This window comes from Canis lupus, chromosome 35, assembly GCF_048164855.1.
Source record: "Canis lupus baileyi chromosome 35, mCanLup2.hap1, whole genome shotgun sequence".
NCBI classification, from domain to species: Eukaryota; Metazoa; Chordata; class Mammalia; order Carnivora; family Canidae; genus Canis; species Canis lupus.
The window spans coordinates 32047997-32065655 of record NC_132872.1 but is presented as its reverse complement, the minus strand read 5'-3'; positions in this window follow the sequence as shown (position 1 = coordinate 32065655).

The window sequence follows — 17659 nt, the reverse complement described above, 5'->3', positions numbered from 1 at the left end:
CGATTCGAATCTTTTCGATTCGATTCGATTCAATTCTTTTGGATTTCATTGGATTGATTTAGATAATTTTTGATTCGATTCGATTCTTTTACCCTAGCTTCGATTTGATTCTACTCGATTCAATTCATTTCGATTCTTCTTGATTCAATTCTTTTCGATTCTTTTTGATTCGGTTTGATTCTTTTCGATTCAATTCGATTCTTTTCGATTCGATTCGATTTAATTGTTTTTGAATCCATTTGATTCGATTCGATTATTTTCGATTCGACTCGATTTGATTCGATTCGGTTCGATTATCGATTCGATTCAATTCCAATTATTTTTGATTCGACTCGATTTGATTATTTTTTATTCAATTCGATTCAATTATTTTCGATTCGATGCAATTCGATTCGATTCTTCTCATTTCAACTCAATTCGATTCTTTCGAATTCGATTCGATTCGATTCTTTGTGTTTCGATTCGATTCTTTTCGATTTGAGTCAATTCTTTTCAATTCGATTTGATATTCTTCGATTCAATTCTTTTCGATTCGATTCGATTCGATTCTTTTCGATTCGATTCGATTCCATTCGATTCGATTCTTCGATTCGATTCGATTCGATTCTTTTCGATTCATTACGATTCGATCGATTCTTTTCGATACGAATCAATTCGATTCCATTCTTTTTGATTCGATTCGATTCGATTCTTTTAGATTTGATTTGATACGATTCTTTTCAATTGGATTTGATTCGATTCGATTCGTTTCGATTCTCTTTGATGTTTTTTGATTCGATCTTTTCAACCGATTTAATTCGATTCGATTCATTTCGATTTGATTCGATTCGAATTTTTCGATTCTATTCTTTTCAATTCGATTCTTTTCGATTCGATTCGATTCGATTTTTTTCTATTCGCTTCTTTTCGATTCGATTCGATTCGCCTCTTTTCGTTTCGATTCTATTCTTTTGGATTCGATTTGATTCTTTTCGTTTCGATTAGATTCTCTTCGATTCGATTCTTTTCGATTCAGTTCTTTTCGATTCGGTTCGATTTGATTCTTCTCCATTCGATTCGATTCGATTCTTTTCGATTCGATTCGATAAGATTCTTTTCGTTCGATTCAATTCTGTTCGATTCGATTCGATTCGATTCGAAGAGATTCGATTATTTTCAGTTCGATTCTTTTCGTTTCCATTCGATTCTTTTCGATTTGATTCGATTCGATCATTTGGATTCAATTTGTTACATTTCGATTCGATTCTTTTCTATTCAGTTCGATTCGATTCTTTTCGATTCAGTTCGATTCGATTCTTTTCAATTCAATTCGATTCGATTCGATTCTTTTCGGTTCGATATGATTCGATTCGATTCAACTCAACTCGATTCTTTTCGATTCGATTTTTTCAATTCGATTCCTTTCAATTCGATTCGATTGGATTCTTTTCGTTTCAATTAGATCGATTCGATTTCATTATTTTCAATTCAATTCATTTCGATGTTTTTCGATTCGATTCAATGCGAATCGATTATTTTCTATTAGATTCGCTTCAATTATTTTCGATTTGATTTGATTCGGTTGTTTTCAATTCGATTCCATTTGATTATTTTCATTTCGATTCGGTGCGATTCGATTCTATTATTTTCAATTCGATTCGTTTCGTATCCATTCGAATCGTTTTGATTCCTTTCGGTTTTCGATTTGAATCGATTCTTTCTTTTCGATTCGATTGTTTTCTATTCGGTTTGATTTTTTTGATTTGAATCGACTCGATTCTTTTTGATTCAAGTATATAAGATTCGATCCGATTCTTTTCGATTCAAATCAATACGATTCTTTTCGATTTGATTCGATTCGTTTGGATTCGACTCGATTCTTTTCGATTCAATTCTTTTCGATTCAATGAAATACGATTCTATTCTTTTCTATTTTTTTATTTTTATTTATTTATGATAGTCACAGAGAGAGAGAGAGAGAGAGAGAGGCAGAGACACAGGCAGAGGGAGAAGCAGGCTCCATGCACCGGGAGCCCGATGTGGGATTCGATCCCGGGTCTCCAGGATCGTGCCCTGGGCCAAAGGCAGGCGCCAAACCGCTGCGCCACCCAGGGATCCCGATTCTATTCTTTTCGATTCGATTTGATTTGATTCTTTTTGATTCGATACGACTCGATTTGATTCTTTTCGATTTGATTCGATTCAACTCGATACTTTTCAATTCGATCATTTCGATCGATTCGATTCGATTCTTTTCATTTCGATTCGATTCTTTTCGATTCGATTCAATTCTTTTCAATTCGATTCGATTCGATTCTTTTCGTTTCGATTTGATTCTCTTCTATTTTATTTGATTCGATTCATTTCAATTAGATTCGATACTGTTCGATTCGATTCTTTTCGATTCAGGTCGATTGGAATCGATTCGATTCTTTCGGTTCCATTCGATTCGATTCGATACGATTCTCTTCGATTCGATTCTTTTCGGTCTGTTCGATTCGATTCTTTTCGATTCAGTTCGATTCGATTCTTTTTGATTCGATTCGATTCTTTTCGCTTTGATATGATTCGATTCGTTTCGACTTTTTTCGATTCGTGTCGATTCGAATCTATTCGATTCTTTTCTATTCAATTCGATTCGATTGATTCTTTTCGATTCGATTCCATTCGATTCGATTCTTTTCGATTCGATTCTATTCTTTTCGATTCGATACGATTCGATTCGATTCTTTTTGATTCCATTTTTTCGATTCGATTCTTTTCAATTCGATTCGATTCTTTTCAATTTGATTCTTTTCGATTCGATTCGATTCGCCTCTTGTCGTTTCGATTCGATTCTTTTTGATTCGATTCGATTCGATTCTTTTCGTTTCGATTATATTCTCGTCGATTCGATTCGATTCGATACGATTCGATTCTTTTCGATTCGATTCTTCTCGAATCGATTCAATTCGATTCTTTTCGATTCGATTCTTTTCGATTTGATTCGATTCGATCATTTGGATTCCACTTGTTACATTTCGATTCGAATCTTTTCGATTCGATTCGATTCAATTCTTTTGGATTTCATTGGATTGATTTAGATAATTTTTGATTCGATTCGATTCTTTTACCCTAGCTTCGATTTGATTCTACTCGATTCAATTCATTTCGATTCTTCTTGATTCAATTCTTTTCGATTCTTTTTGATTCGGTTTGATTCTTTTCGATTCAATTCGATTCTTTTCGATTCGATTCGATTTAATTGTTTTTGAATCCATTTGATTCGATTCGATTATTTTCGATTCGACTCGATTTGATTCGATTCGGTTCGATTATCGATTCGATTCAATTCCAATTATTTTTGATTCGACTCGATTTGATTATTTTTTATTCAATTCGATTCAATTATTTTCGATTCGATGCAATTCGATTCGATTCTTCTCATTTCAACTCAATTCGATTCTTTCGAATTCGATTCGATTCGATTCTTTGTGTTTCGATTCGATTCTTTTCGATTTGAGTCAATTCTTTTCAATTCGATTTGATATTCTTCGATTCAATTCTTTTCGATTCGATTCGATTCGATTCTTTTCGATTCGATTCGATTCCATTCGATTCGATTCTTCGATTCGATTCGATTCGATTCTTTTCGATTCATTACGATTCGATCGATTCTTTTCGATACGAATCAATTCGATTCCATTCTTTTTGATTCGATTCGATTCGATTCTTTTAGATTTGATTTGATACGATTCTTTTCAATTGGATTTGATTCGATTCGATTCGTTTCGATTCTCTTTGATGTTTTTTGATTCGATCTTTTCAACCGATTTAATTCGATTCGATTCATTTCGATTTGATTCGATTCGAATTTTTCGATTCTATTCTTTTCAATTCGATTCTTTTCGATTCGATTCGATTCGATTTTTTTCTATTCGCTTCTTTTCGATTCGATTCGATTCGCCTCTTTTCGTTTCGATTCTATTCTTTTGGATTCGATTTGATTCTTTTCGTTTCGATTAGATTCTCTTCGATTCGATTCTTTTCGATTCAGTTCTTTTCGATTCGGTTCGATTTGATTCTTCTCCATTCGATTCGATTCGATTCTTTTCGATTCGATTCGATAAGATTCTTTTCGTTCGATTCAATTCTGTTCGATTCTATTCGATTCGATTCGAAGAGATTCGATTATTTTCAGTTCGATTCTTTTCGTTTCCATTCGATTCTTTTCGATTTGATTCGATTCGATCATTTGGATTCAATTTGTTACATTTCGATTCGATTCTTTTCTATTCAGTTCGATTCGATTCTTTTCGATTCAGTTCGATTCGATTCTTTTCAATTCAATTCGATTCGATTCGATTCTTTTCGGTTCGATATGATTCGATTCGATTCAACTCAACTCGATTCTTTTCGATTCGATTTTTTCAATTCGATTCCTTTCAATTCGATTCGATTGGATTCTTTTCGTTTCAATTAGATCGATTCGATTTCATTATTTTCAATTCAATTCATTTCGATGTTTTTCGATTCGATTCAATGCGAATCGATTATTTTCTATTAGATTCGCTTCAATTATTTTCGATTTGATTTGATTCGGTTGTTTTCAATTCGATTCCATTTGATTATTTTCATTTCGATTCGGTGCGATTCGATTCTATTATTTTCAATTCGATTCGTTTCGTATCCATTCGAATCGTTTTGATTCCTTTCGGTTTTCGATTTGAATCGATTCTTTCTTTTCGATTCGATTGTTTTCTATTCGGTTTGATTTTTTTGATTTGAATCGACTCGATTCTTTTTGATTCAAGTATATAAGATTCGATCCGATTCTTTTCGATTCAAATCAATACGATTCTTTTCGATTTGATTCGATTCGTTTTGATTCGACTCGATTCTTTTCGATTCAATTCTTTTCGATTCAATGAAATACGATTCTATTCTTTTCTATTTTTTTATTTTTATTTATTTATGATAGTCACAGAGAGAGAGAGAGAGAGAGAGAGGCAGAGACACAGGCAGAGGGAGAAGCAGGCTCCATGCACCGGGAGCCCGATGTGGGATTCGATCCCGGGTCTCCAGGATCGTGCCCTGGGCCAAAGGCAGGCGCCAAACCGCTGCGCCACCCAGGGATCCCGATTCTATTCTTTTCGATTCGATTTGATTTGATTCTTTTTGATTCGATACGACTCGATTTGATTCTTTTCGATTTGATTCGATTCAACTCGATACTTTTCAATTCGATCATTTCGATCGATTCGATTCGATTCTTTTCATTTCGATTCGATTCTTTTCGATTCGATTCAATTCTTTTCAATTCGATTCGATTCGATTCTTTTCGTTTCGATTTGATTCTCTTCTATTTTATTTGATTCGATTCATTTCAATTAGATTCGATACTGTTCGATTCGATTCTTTTCGATTCAGGTCGATTGGAATCGATTCGATTCTTTCGGTTCCATTCGATTCGATTCGATACGATTCTCTTCGATTCGATTCTTTTCGGTCTGTTCGATTCGATTCTTTTCGATTCAGTTCGATTCGATTCTTTTTGATTCGATTCGATTCTTTTCGCTTTGATATGATTCGATTCGTTTCGACTTTTTTCGATTCGTGTCGATTCGAATCTATTCGATTCTTTTCTATTCAATTCGATTCGATTGATTCTTTTCGATTCGATTCCATTCGATTCGATTCTTTTCGATTCGATTCTATTCTTTTCGATTCGATACGATTCGATTCGATTCTTTTTGATTCCATTTTTTCGATTCGATTCTTTTCAATTCGATTCGATTCTTTTCAATTTGATTCTTTTCGATTCGATTCGATTCGCCTCTTGTCGTTTCGATTCGATTCTTTTTGATTCGATTCGATTCGATTCTTTTCGTTTCGATTATATTCTCGTCGATTCGATTCGATTCGATACGATTCGATTCTTTTCGATTCGATTCTTCTCGAATCGATTCAATTCGATTCTTTTCGATTCGATTCTTTTCGATTTGATTCGATTCGATCATTTGGATTCCACTTGTTACATTTCGATTCGAATCTTTTCGATTCGATTCGATTCAATTCTTTTGGATTTCATTGGATTGATTTAGATAATTTTTGATTCGATTCGATTCTTTTACCCTAGCTTCGATTTGATTCTACTCGATTCAATTCATTTCGATTCTTCTTGATTCAATTCTTTTCGATTCTTTTTGATTCGGTTTGATTCTTTTCGATTCAATTCGATTCTTTTCGATTCGATTCGATTTAATTGTTTTTGAATCCATTTGATTCGATTCGATTATTTTCGATTCGACTCGATTTGATTCGATTCGGTTCGATTATCGATTCGATTCAATTCCAATTATTTTTGATTCGACTCGATTTGATTATTTTTTATTCAATTCGATTCAATTATTTTCGATTCGATGCAATTCGATTCGATTCTTCTCATTTCAACTCAATTCGATTCTTTCGAATTCGATTCGATTCGATTCTTTGTGTTTCGATTCGATTCTTTTCGATTTGAGTCAATTCTTTTCAATTCGATTTGATATTCTTCGATTCAATTCTTTTCGATTCGATTCGATTCGATTCTTTTCGATTCGATTCGATTCCATTCGATTCGATTCTTCGATTCGATTCGATTCGATTCTTTTCGATTCATTACGATTCGATCGATTCTTTTCGATACGAATCAATTCGATTCCATTCTTTTTGATTCGATTCGATTCGATTCTTTTAGATTTGATTTGATACGATTCTTTTCAATTGGATTTGATTCGATTCGATTCGTTTCGATTCTCTTTGATGTTTTTTGATTCGATCTTTTCAACCGATTTAATTCGATTCGATTCATTTCGATTTGATTCGATTCGAATTTTTCGATTCTATTCTTTTCAATTCGATTCTTTTCGATTCGATTCGATTCGATTTTTTTCTATTCGCTTCTTTTCGATTCGATTCGATTCGCCTCTTTTCGTTTCGATTCTATTCTTTTGGATTCGATTTGATTCTTTTCGTTTCGATTAGATTCTCTTCGATTCGATTCTTTTCGATTCAGTTCTTTTCGATTCGGTTCGATTTGATTCTTCTCCATTCGATTCGATTCGATTCTTTTCGATTCGATTCGATAAGATTCTTTTCGTTCGATTCAATTCTGTTCGATTCGATTCGATTCGATTCGAAGAGATTCGATTATTTTCAGTTCGATTCTTTTCGTTTCCATTCGATTCTTTTCGATTTGATTCGATTCGATCATTTGGATTCAATTTGTTACATTTCGATTCGATTCTTTTCTATTCAGTTCGATTCGATTCTTTTCGATTCAGTTCGATTCGATTCTTTTCAATTCAATTCGATTCGATTCGATTCTTTTCGGTTCGATATGATTCGATTCGATTCAACTCAACTCGATTCTTTTCGATTCGATTTTTTCAATTCGATTCCTTTCAATTCGATTCGATTGGATTCTTTTCGTTTCAATTAGATCGATTCGATTTCATTATTTTCAATTCAATTCATTTCGATGTTTTTCGATTCGATTCAATGCGAATCGATTATTTTCTATTAGATTCGCTTCAATTATTTTCGATTTGATTTGATTCGGTTGTTTTCAATTCGATTCCATTTGATTATTTTCATTTCGATTCGGTGCGATTCGATTCTATTATTTTCAATTCGATTCGTTTCGTATCCATTCGAATCGTTTTGATTCCTTTCGGTTTTCGATTTGAATCGATTCTTTCTTTTCGATTCGATTGTTTTCTATTCGGTTTGATTTTTTTGATTTGAATCGACTCGATTCTTTTTGATTCAAGTATATAAGATTCGATCCGATTCTTTTCGATTCAAATCAATACGATTCTTTTCGATTTGATTCGATTCGTTTGGATTCGACTCGATTCTTTTCGATTCAATTCTTTTCGATTCAATGAAATACGATTCTATTCTTTTCTATTTTTTTATTTTTATTTATTTATGATAGTCACAGAGAGAGAGAGAGAGAGAGAGAGGCAGAGACACAGGCAGAGGGAGAAGCAGGCTCCATGCACCGGGAGCCCGATGTGGGATTCGATCCCGGGTCTCCAGGATCGTGCCCTGGGCCAAAGGCAGGCGCCAAACCGCTGCGCCACCCAGGGATCCCGATTCTATTCTTTTCGATTCGATTTGATTTGATTCTTTTTGATTCGATACGACTCGATTTGATTCTTTTCGATTTGATTCGATTCAACTCGATACTTTTCAATTCGATCATTTCGATCGATTCGATTCGATTCTTTTCATTTCGATTCGATTCTTTTCGATTCGATTCAATTCTTTTCAATTCGATTCGATTCGATTCTTTTCGTTTCGATTTGATTCTCTTCTATTTTATTTGATTCGATTCATTTCAATTAGATTCGATACTGTTCGATTCGATTCTTTTCGATTCAGGTCGATTGGAATCGATTCGATTCTTTCGGTTCCATTCGATTCGATTCGATACGATTCTCTTCGATTCGATTCTTTTCGGTCTGTTCGATTCGATTCTTTTCGATTCAGTTCGATTCGATTCTTTTTGATTCGATTCGATTCTTTTCGCTTTGATATGATTCGATTCGTTTCGACTTTTTTCGATTCGTGTCGATTCGAATCTATTCGATTCTTTTCTATTCAATTCGATTCGATTGATTCTTTTCGATTCGATTCCATTCGATTCGATTCTTTTCGATTCGATTCTATTCTTTTCGATTCGATACGATTCGATTCGATTCTTTTTGATTCCATTTTTTCGATTCGATTCTTTTCAATTCGATTCGATTCTTTTCAATTTGATTCTTTTCGATTCGATTCGATTCGCCTCTTGTCGTTTCGATTCGATTCTTTTTGATTCGATTCGATTCGATTCTTTTCGTTTCGATTATATTCTCGTCGATTCGATTCGATTCGATACGATTCGATTCTTTTCGATTCGATTCTTCTCGAATCGATTCAATTCGATTCTTTTCGATTCGATTCTTTTCGATTTGATTCGATTCGATCATTTGGATTCCACTTGTTACATTTCGATTCGAATCTTTTCGATTCGATTCGATTCAATTCTTTTGGATTTCATTGGATTGATTTAGATAATTTTTGATTCGATTCGATTCTTTTACCCTAGCTTCGATTTGATTCTACTCGATTCAATTCATTTCGATTCTTCTTGATTCAATTCTTTTCGATTCTTTTTGATTCGGTTTGATTCTTTTCGATTCAATTCGATTCTTTTCGATTCGATTCGATTTAATTGTTTTTGAATCCATTTGATTCGATTCGATTATTTTCGATTCGACTCGATTTGATTCGATTCGGTTCGATTATCGATTCGATTCAATTCCAATTATTTTTGATTCGACTCGATTTGATTATTTTTTATTCAATTCGATTCAATTATTTTCGATTCGATGCAATTCGATTCGATTCTTCTCATTTCAACTCAATTCGATTCTTTCGAATTCGATTCGATTCGATTCTTTGTGTTTCGATTCGATTCTTTTCGATTTGAGTCAATTCTTTTCAATTCGATTTGATATTCTTCGATTCAATTCTTTTCGATTCGATTCGATTCGATTCTTTTCGATTCGATTCGATTCCATTCGATTCGATTCTTCGATTCGATTCGATTCGATTCTTTTCGATTCATTACGATTCGATCGATTCTTTTCGATACGAATCAATTCGATTCCATTCTTTTTGATTCGATTCGATTCGATTCTTTTAGATTTGATTTGATACGATTCTTTTCAATTGGATTTGATTCGATTCGATTCGTTTCGATTCTCTTTGATGTTTTTTGATTCGATCTTTTCAACCGATTTAATTCGATTCGATTCATTTCGATTTGATTCGATTCGAATTTTTCGATTCTATTCTTTTCAATTCGATTCTTTTCGATTCGATTCGATTCGATTTTTTTCTATTCGCTTCTTTTCGATTCGATTCGATTCGCCTCTTTTCGTTTCGATTCTATTCTTTTGGATTCGATTTGATTCTTTTCGTTTCGATTAGATTCTCTTCGATTCGATTCTTTTCGATTCAGTTCTTTTCGATTCGGTTCGATTTGATTCTTCTCCATTCGATTCGATTCGATTCTTTTCGATTCGATTCGATAAGATTCTTTTCGTTCGATTCAATTCTGTTCGATTCGATTCGATTCGATTCGAAGAGATTCGATTATTTTCAGTTCGATTCTTTTCGTTTCCATTCGATTCTTTTCGATTTGATTCGATTCGATCATTTGGATTCAATTTGTTACATTTCGATTCGATTCTTTTCTATTCAGTTCGATTCGATTCTTTTCGATTCAGTTCGATTCGATTCTTTTCAATTCAATTCGATTCGATTCGATTCTTTTCGGTTCGATATGATTCGATTCGATTCAACTCAACTCGATTCTTTTCGATTCGATTTTTTCAATTCGATTCCTTTCAATTCGATTCGATTGGATTCTTTTCGTTTCAATTAGATCGATTCGATTTCATTATTTTCAATTCAATTCATTTCGATGTTTTTCGATTCGATTCAATGCGAATCGATTATTTTCTATTAGATTCGCTTCAATTATTTTCGATTTGATTTGATTCGGTTGTTTTCAATTCGATTCCATTTGATTATTTTCATTTCGATTCGGTGCGATTCGATTCTATTATTTTCAATTCGATTCGTTTCGTATCCATTCGAATCGTTTTGATTCCTTTCGGTTTTCGATTTGAATCGATTCTTTCTTTTCGATTCGATTGTTTTCTATTCGGTTTGATTTTTTTGATTTGAATCGACTCGATTCTTTTTGATTCAAGTATATAAGATTCGATCCGATTCTTTTCGATTCAAATCAATACGATTCTTTTCGATTTGATTCGATTCGTTTGGATTCGACTCGATTCTTTTCGATTCAATTCTTTTCGATTCAATGAAATACGATTCTATTCTTTTCTATTTTTTTATTTTTATTTATTTATGATAGTCACAGAGAGAGAGAGAGAGAGAGAGAGGCAGAGACACAGGCAGAGGGAGAAGCAGGCTCCATGCACCGGGAGCCCGATGTGGGATTCGATCCCGGGTCTCCAGGATCGTGCCCTGGGCCAAAGGCAGGCGCCAAACCGCTGCGCCACCCAGGGATCCCGATTCTATTCTTTTCGATTCGATTTGATTTGATTCTTTTTGATTCGATACGACTCGATTTGATTCTTTTCGATTTGATTCGATTCAACTCGATACTTTTCAATTCGATCATTTCGATCGATTCGATTCGATTCTTTTCATTTCGATTCGATTCTTTTCGATTCGATTCAATTCTTTTCAATTCGATTCGATTCGATTCTTTTCGTTTCGATTTGATTCTCTTCTATTTTATTTGATTCGGTTCATTTCAATTAGATTCGATACTGTTCGATTCGATTCTTTTCGATTCAGGTCGATTGGAATCGATTCGATTCTTTCGGTTCCATTCGATTCGATTCGATACGATTCTCTTCGATTCGATTCTTTTCGGTCTGTTCGATTCGATTCTTTTCGATTCAGTTCGATTCGATTCTTTTTGATTCGATTCGATTCTTTTCGCTTTGATATGATTCGATTCGTTTCGACTTTTTTCGATTCGTGTCGATTCGAATCTATTCGATTCTTTTCTATTCAATTCGATTCGATTGATTCTTTTCGATTCGATTCCATTCGATTCGATTCTTTTCGATTCGATTCTATTCTTTTCGATTCGATACGATTCGATTCGATTCTTTTTGATTCCATTTTTTCGATTCGATTCTTTTCAATTCGATTCGATTCTTTTCAATTTGATTCTTTTCGATTCGATTCGATTCGCCTCTTGTCGTTTCGATTCGATTCTTTTTGATTCGATTCGATTCGATTCTTTTCGTTTCGATTATATTCTCGTCGATTCGATTCGATTCGATACGATTCGATTCTTTTCGATTCGATTCTTCTCGAATCGATTCAATTCGATTCTTTTCGATTCGATTCTTTTCGATTTGATTCGATTCGATCATTTGGATTCCACTTGTTACATTTCGATTCGAATCTTTTCGATTCGATTCGATTCAATTCTTTTGGATTTCATTGGATTGATTTAGATAATTTTTGATTCGATTCGATTCTTTTACCCTAGCTTCGATTTGATTCTACTCGATTCAATTCATTTCGATTCTTCTTGATTCAATTCTTTTCGATTCTTTTTGATTCGGTTTGATTCTTTTCGATTCAATTCGATTCTTTTCGATTCGATTCGATTTAATTGTTTTTGAATCCATTTGATTCGATTCGATTATTTTCGATTCGACTCGATTTGATTCGATTCGGTTCGATTATCGATTCGATTCAATTCCAATTATTTTTGATTCGACTCGATTTGATTATTTTTTATTCAATTCGATTCAATTATTTTCGATTCGATGCAATTCGATTCGATTCTTCTCATTTCAACTCAATTCGATTCTTTCGAATTCGATTCGATTCGATTCTTTGTGTTTCGATTCGATTCTTTTCGATTTGAGTCAATTCTTTTCAATTCGATTTGATATTCTTCGATTCAATTCTTTTCGATTCGATTCGATTCGATTCTTTTCGATTCGATTCGATTCCATTCGATTCGATTCTTCGATTCGATTCGATTCGATTCTTTTCGATTCATTACGATTCGATCGATTCTTTTCGATACGAATCAATTCGATTCCATTCTTTTTGATTCGATTCGATTCGATTCTTTTAGATTTGATTTGATACGATTCTTTTCAATTGGATTTGATTCGATTCGATTCGTTTCGATTCTCTTTGATGTTTTTTGATTCGATCTTTTCAACCGATTTAATTCGATTCGATTCATTTCGATTTGATTCGATTCGAATTTTTCGATTCTATTCTTTTCAATTCGATTCTTTTCGATTCGATTCGATTCGATTTTTTTCTATTCGCTTCTTTTCGATTCGATTCGATTCGCCTCTTTTCGTTTCGATTCTATTCTTTTGGATTCGATTTGATTCTTTTCGTTTCGATTAGATTCTCTTCGATTCGATTCTTTTCGATTCAGTTCTTTTCGATTCGGTTCGATTTGATTCTTCTCCATTCGATTCGATTCGATTCTTTTCGATTCGATTCGATAAGATTCTTTTCGTTCGATTCAATTCTGTTCGATTCGATTCGATTCGATTCGAAGAGATTCGATTATTTTCAGTTCGATTCTTTTCGTTTCCATTCGATTCTTTTCGATTTGATTCGATTCGATCATTTGGATTCAATTTGTTACATTTCGATTCGATTCTTTTCTATTCAGTTCGATTCGATTCTTTTCGATTCAGTTCGATTCGATTCTTTTCAATTCAATTCGATTCGATTCGATTCTTTTCGATTCGATATGATTCGATTCGATTCAACTCAACTCGATTCTTTTCGATTCGATTTTTTCAATTCGATTCCTTTCAATTCGATTCGATTGGATTCTTTTCGTTTCAATTAGATCGATTCGATTTCATTATTTTCAATTCAATTCATTTCGATGTTTTTCGATTCGATTCAATGCGAATCGATTATTTTCTATTAGATTCGCTTCAATTATTTTCGATTTGATTTGATTCGGTTGTTTTCAATTCGATTCCATTTGATTATTTTCATTTCGATTCGGTGCGATTCGATTCTATTATTTTCAATTCGATTCGTTTCGTATCCATTCGAATCGTTTTGATTCCTTTCGGTTTTCGATTTGAATCGATTCTTTCTTTTCGATTCGATTGTTTTCTATTCGGTTTGATTTTTTTGATTTGAATCGACTCGATTCTTTTTGATTCAAGTATATAAGATTCGATCCGATTCTTTTCGATTCAAATCAATACGATTCTTTTCGATTTGATTCGATTCGTTTGGATTCGACTCGATTCTTTTCGATTCAATTCTTTTCGATTCAATGAAATACGATTCTATTCTTTTCTATTTTTTTATTTTTATTTATTTATGATAGTCACAGAGAGAGAGAGAGAGAGAGAGAGGCAGAGACACAGGCAGAGGGAGAAGCAGGCTCCATGCACCGGGAGCCCGATGTGGGATTCGATCCCGGGTCTCCAGGATCGTGCCCTGGGCCAAAGGCAGGCGCCAAACCGCTGCGCCACCCAGGGATCCCGATTCTATTCTTTTCGATTCGATTTGATTTGATTCTTTTTGATTCGATACGACTCGATTTGATTCTTTTCGATTTGATTCGATTCAACTCGATACTTTTCAATTCGATCATTTCGATCGATTCGATTCGATTCTTTTCATTTCGATTCGATTCTTTTCGATTCGATTCAATTCTTTTCAATTCGATTCGATTCGATTCTTTTCGTTTCGATTTGATTCTCTTCTATTTTATTTGATTCGATTCATTTCAATTAGATTCGATACTGTTCGATTCGATTCTTTTCGATTCAGGTCGATTGGAATCGATTCGATTCTTTCGGTTCCATTCGATTCGATTCGATACGATTCTCTTCGATTCGATTCTTTTCGGTCTGTTCGATTCGATTCTTTTCGATTCAGTTCGATTCGATTCTTTTTGATTCGATTCGATTCTTTTCGCTTTGATATGATTCGATTCGTTTCGACTTTTTTCGATTCGTGTCGATTCGAATCTATTCGATTCTTTTCTATTCAATTCGATTCGATTGATTCTTTTCGATTCGATTCCATTCGATTCGATTCTTTTCGATTCGATTCTATTCTTTTCGATTCGATACGATTCGATTCGATTCTTTTTGATTCCATTTTTTCGATTCGATTCTTTTCAATTCGATTCGATTCTTTTCAATTTGATTCTTTTCGATTCGATTCGATTCGCCTCTTGTCGTTTCGATTCGATTCTTTTTGATTCGATTCGATTCGATTCTTTTCGTTTCGATTATATTCTCGTCGATTCGATTCGATTCGATACGATTCGATTCTTTTCGATTCGATTCTTCTCGAATCGATTCAATTCGATTCTTTTCGATTCGATTCTTTTCGATTTGATTCGATTCGATCATTTGGATTCCACTTGTTACATTTCGATTCGAATCTTTTCGATTCGATTCGATTCAATTCTTTTGGATTTCATTGGATTGATTTAGATAATTTTTGATTCGATTCGATTCTTTTACCCTAGCTTCGATTTGATTCTACTCGATTCAATTCATTTCGATTCTTCTTGATTCAATTCTTTTCGATTCTTTTTGATTCGGTTTGATTCTTTTCGATTCAATTCGATTCTTTTCGATTCGATTCGATTTAATTGTTTTTGAATCCATTTGATTCGATTCGATTATTTTCGATTCGACTCGATTTGATTCGATTCGGTTCGATTATCGATTCGATTCAATTCCAATTATTTTTGATTCGACTCGATTTGATTATTTTTTATTCAATTCGATTCAATTATTTTCGATTCGATGCAATTCGATTCGATTCTTCTCATTTCAACTCAATTCGATTCTTTCGAATTCGATTCGATTCGATTCTTTGTGTTTCGATTCGATTCTTTTCGATTTGAGTCAATTCTTTTCAATTCGATTTGATATTCTTCGATTCAATTCTTTTCGATTCGATTCGATTCGATTCTTTTCGATTCGATTCGATTCCATTCGATTCGATTCTTCGATTCGATTCGATTCGATTCTTTTCGATTCATTACGATTCGATCGATTCTTTTCGATACGAATCAATTCGATTCCATTCTTTTTGATTCGATTCGATTCGATTCTTTTAGATTTGATTTGATACGATTCTTTTCAATTGGATTTGATTCGATTCGATTCGTTTCGATTCTCTTTGATGTTTTTTGATTCGATCTTTTCAACCGATTTAATTCGATTCGATTCATTTCGATTTGATTCGATTCGAATTTTTCGATTCTATTCTTTTCAATTCGATTCTTTTCGATTCGATTCGATTCGATTTTTTTCTATTCGCTTCTTTTCGATTCGATTCGATTCGCCTCTTTTCGTTTCGATTCTATTCTTTTGGATTCGATTTGATTCTTTTCGTTTCGATTAGATTCTCTTCGATTCGATTCTTTTCGATTCAGTTCTTTTCGATTCGGTTCGATTTGATTCTTCTCCATTCGATTCGATTCGATTCTTTTCGATTCGATTCGATAGATTCGATTCGATTCGAAGAGATTCGATTATTTTCAGTTCGATTCTTTTCGTTTCCATTCGATTCTTTTCGATTTGATTCGATTCGATCATTTGGATTCAATTTGTTACATTTCGATTCGATTCTTTTCTATTCAGTTCGATTCGATTCTTTTCGATTCAGTTCGATTCGATTCTTTTCAATTCAATTCGATTCGATTCGATTCTTTTCGGTTCGATATGATTCGATTCGATTCAACTCAACTCGATTCTTTTCGATTCGATTTTTTCAATTCGATTCCTTTCAATTCGATTCGATTGGATTCTTTTCGTTTCAATTAGATCGATTCGATTTCATTATTTTCAATTCAATTCATTTCGATGTTTTTCGATTCGATTCAATGCGAATCGATTATTTTCTATTAGATTCGCTTCAATTATTTTCGATTTGATTTGATTCGGTTGTTTTCAATTCGATTCCATTTGATTATTTTCATTTCGATTCGGTGCGATTCGATTCTATTATTTTCAATTCGATTCGTTTCGTATCCATTCGAATCGTTTTGATTCCTTTCGGTTTTCGATTTGAATCGATTCTTTCTTTTCGATTCGATTGTTTTCTATTCGGTTTGATTTTTTTGATTTGAATCGACTCGATTCTTTTTGATTCAAGTATATAAGATTCGATCCGATTCTTTTCGATTCAAATCAATACGATTCTTTTCGATTTGATTCGATTCGTTTTGATTCGACTCGATTCTTTTCGATTCAATTCTTTTCGATTCAATGAAATACGATTCTATTCTTTTCTATTTTTTTATTTTTATTTATTTATGATAGTCACAGAGAGAGAGAGAGAGAGAGAGAGGCAGAGACACAGGCAGAGGGAGAAGCAGGCTCCATGCACCGGGAGCCCGATGTGGGATTCGATCCCGGGTCTCCAGGATCGTGCCCTGGGCCAAAGGCAGGCGCCAAACCGCTGCGCCACCCAGGGATCCCGATTCTATTCTTTTCGATTCGATTTGATTTGATTCTTTTTGATTCGATACGACTCGATTTGATTCTTTTCGATTTGATTCGATTCAACTCGATACTTTTCAATTCGATCATTTCGATCGATTCGATTCGATTCTTTTCATTTCGATTCGATTCTTTTCGATTCGATTCAATTCTTTTCAATTCGATTCGATTCGATTCTTTTCGTTTCGATTTGATTCTCTTCTATTTTATTTGATTCGGTTCATTTCAATTAGATTCGATACTGTTCGATTCGATTCTTTTCGATTCAGGTCGATTGGAATCGATTCGATTCTTTCGGTTCCATTCGATTCGATTCGATACGATTCTCTTCGATTCGATTCTTTTCGGTCTGTTCGATTCGATTCTTTTCGATTCAGTTCGATTCGATTCTTTTTGATTCGATTCGATTCTTTTCGCTTTGATATGATTCGATTCGTTTCGACTTTTTTCGATTCGTGTCGATTCGAATCTATTCGATTCTTTTCTATTCAATTCGATTCGATTGATTCTTTTCGATTCGATTCCATTCGATTCGATTCTTTTCGATTCGATTCTATTCTTTTCGATTCGATACG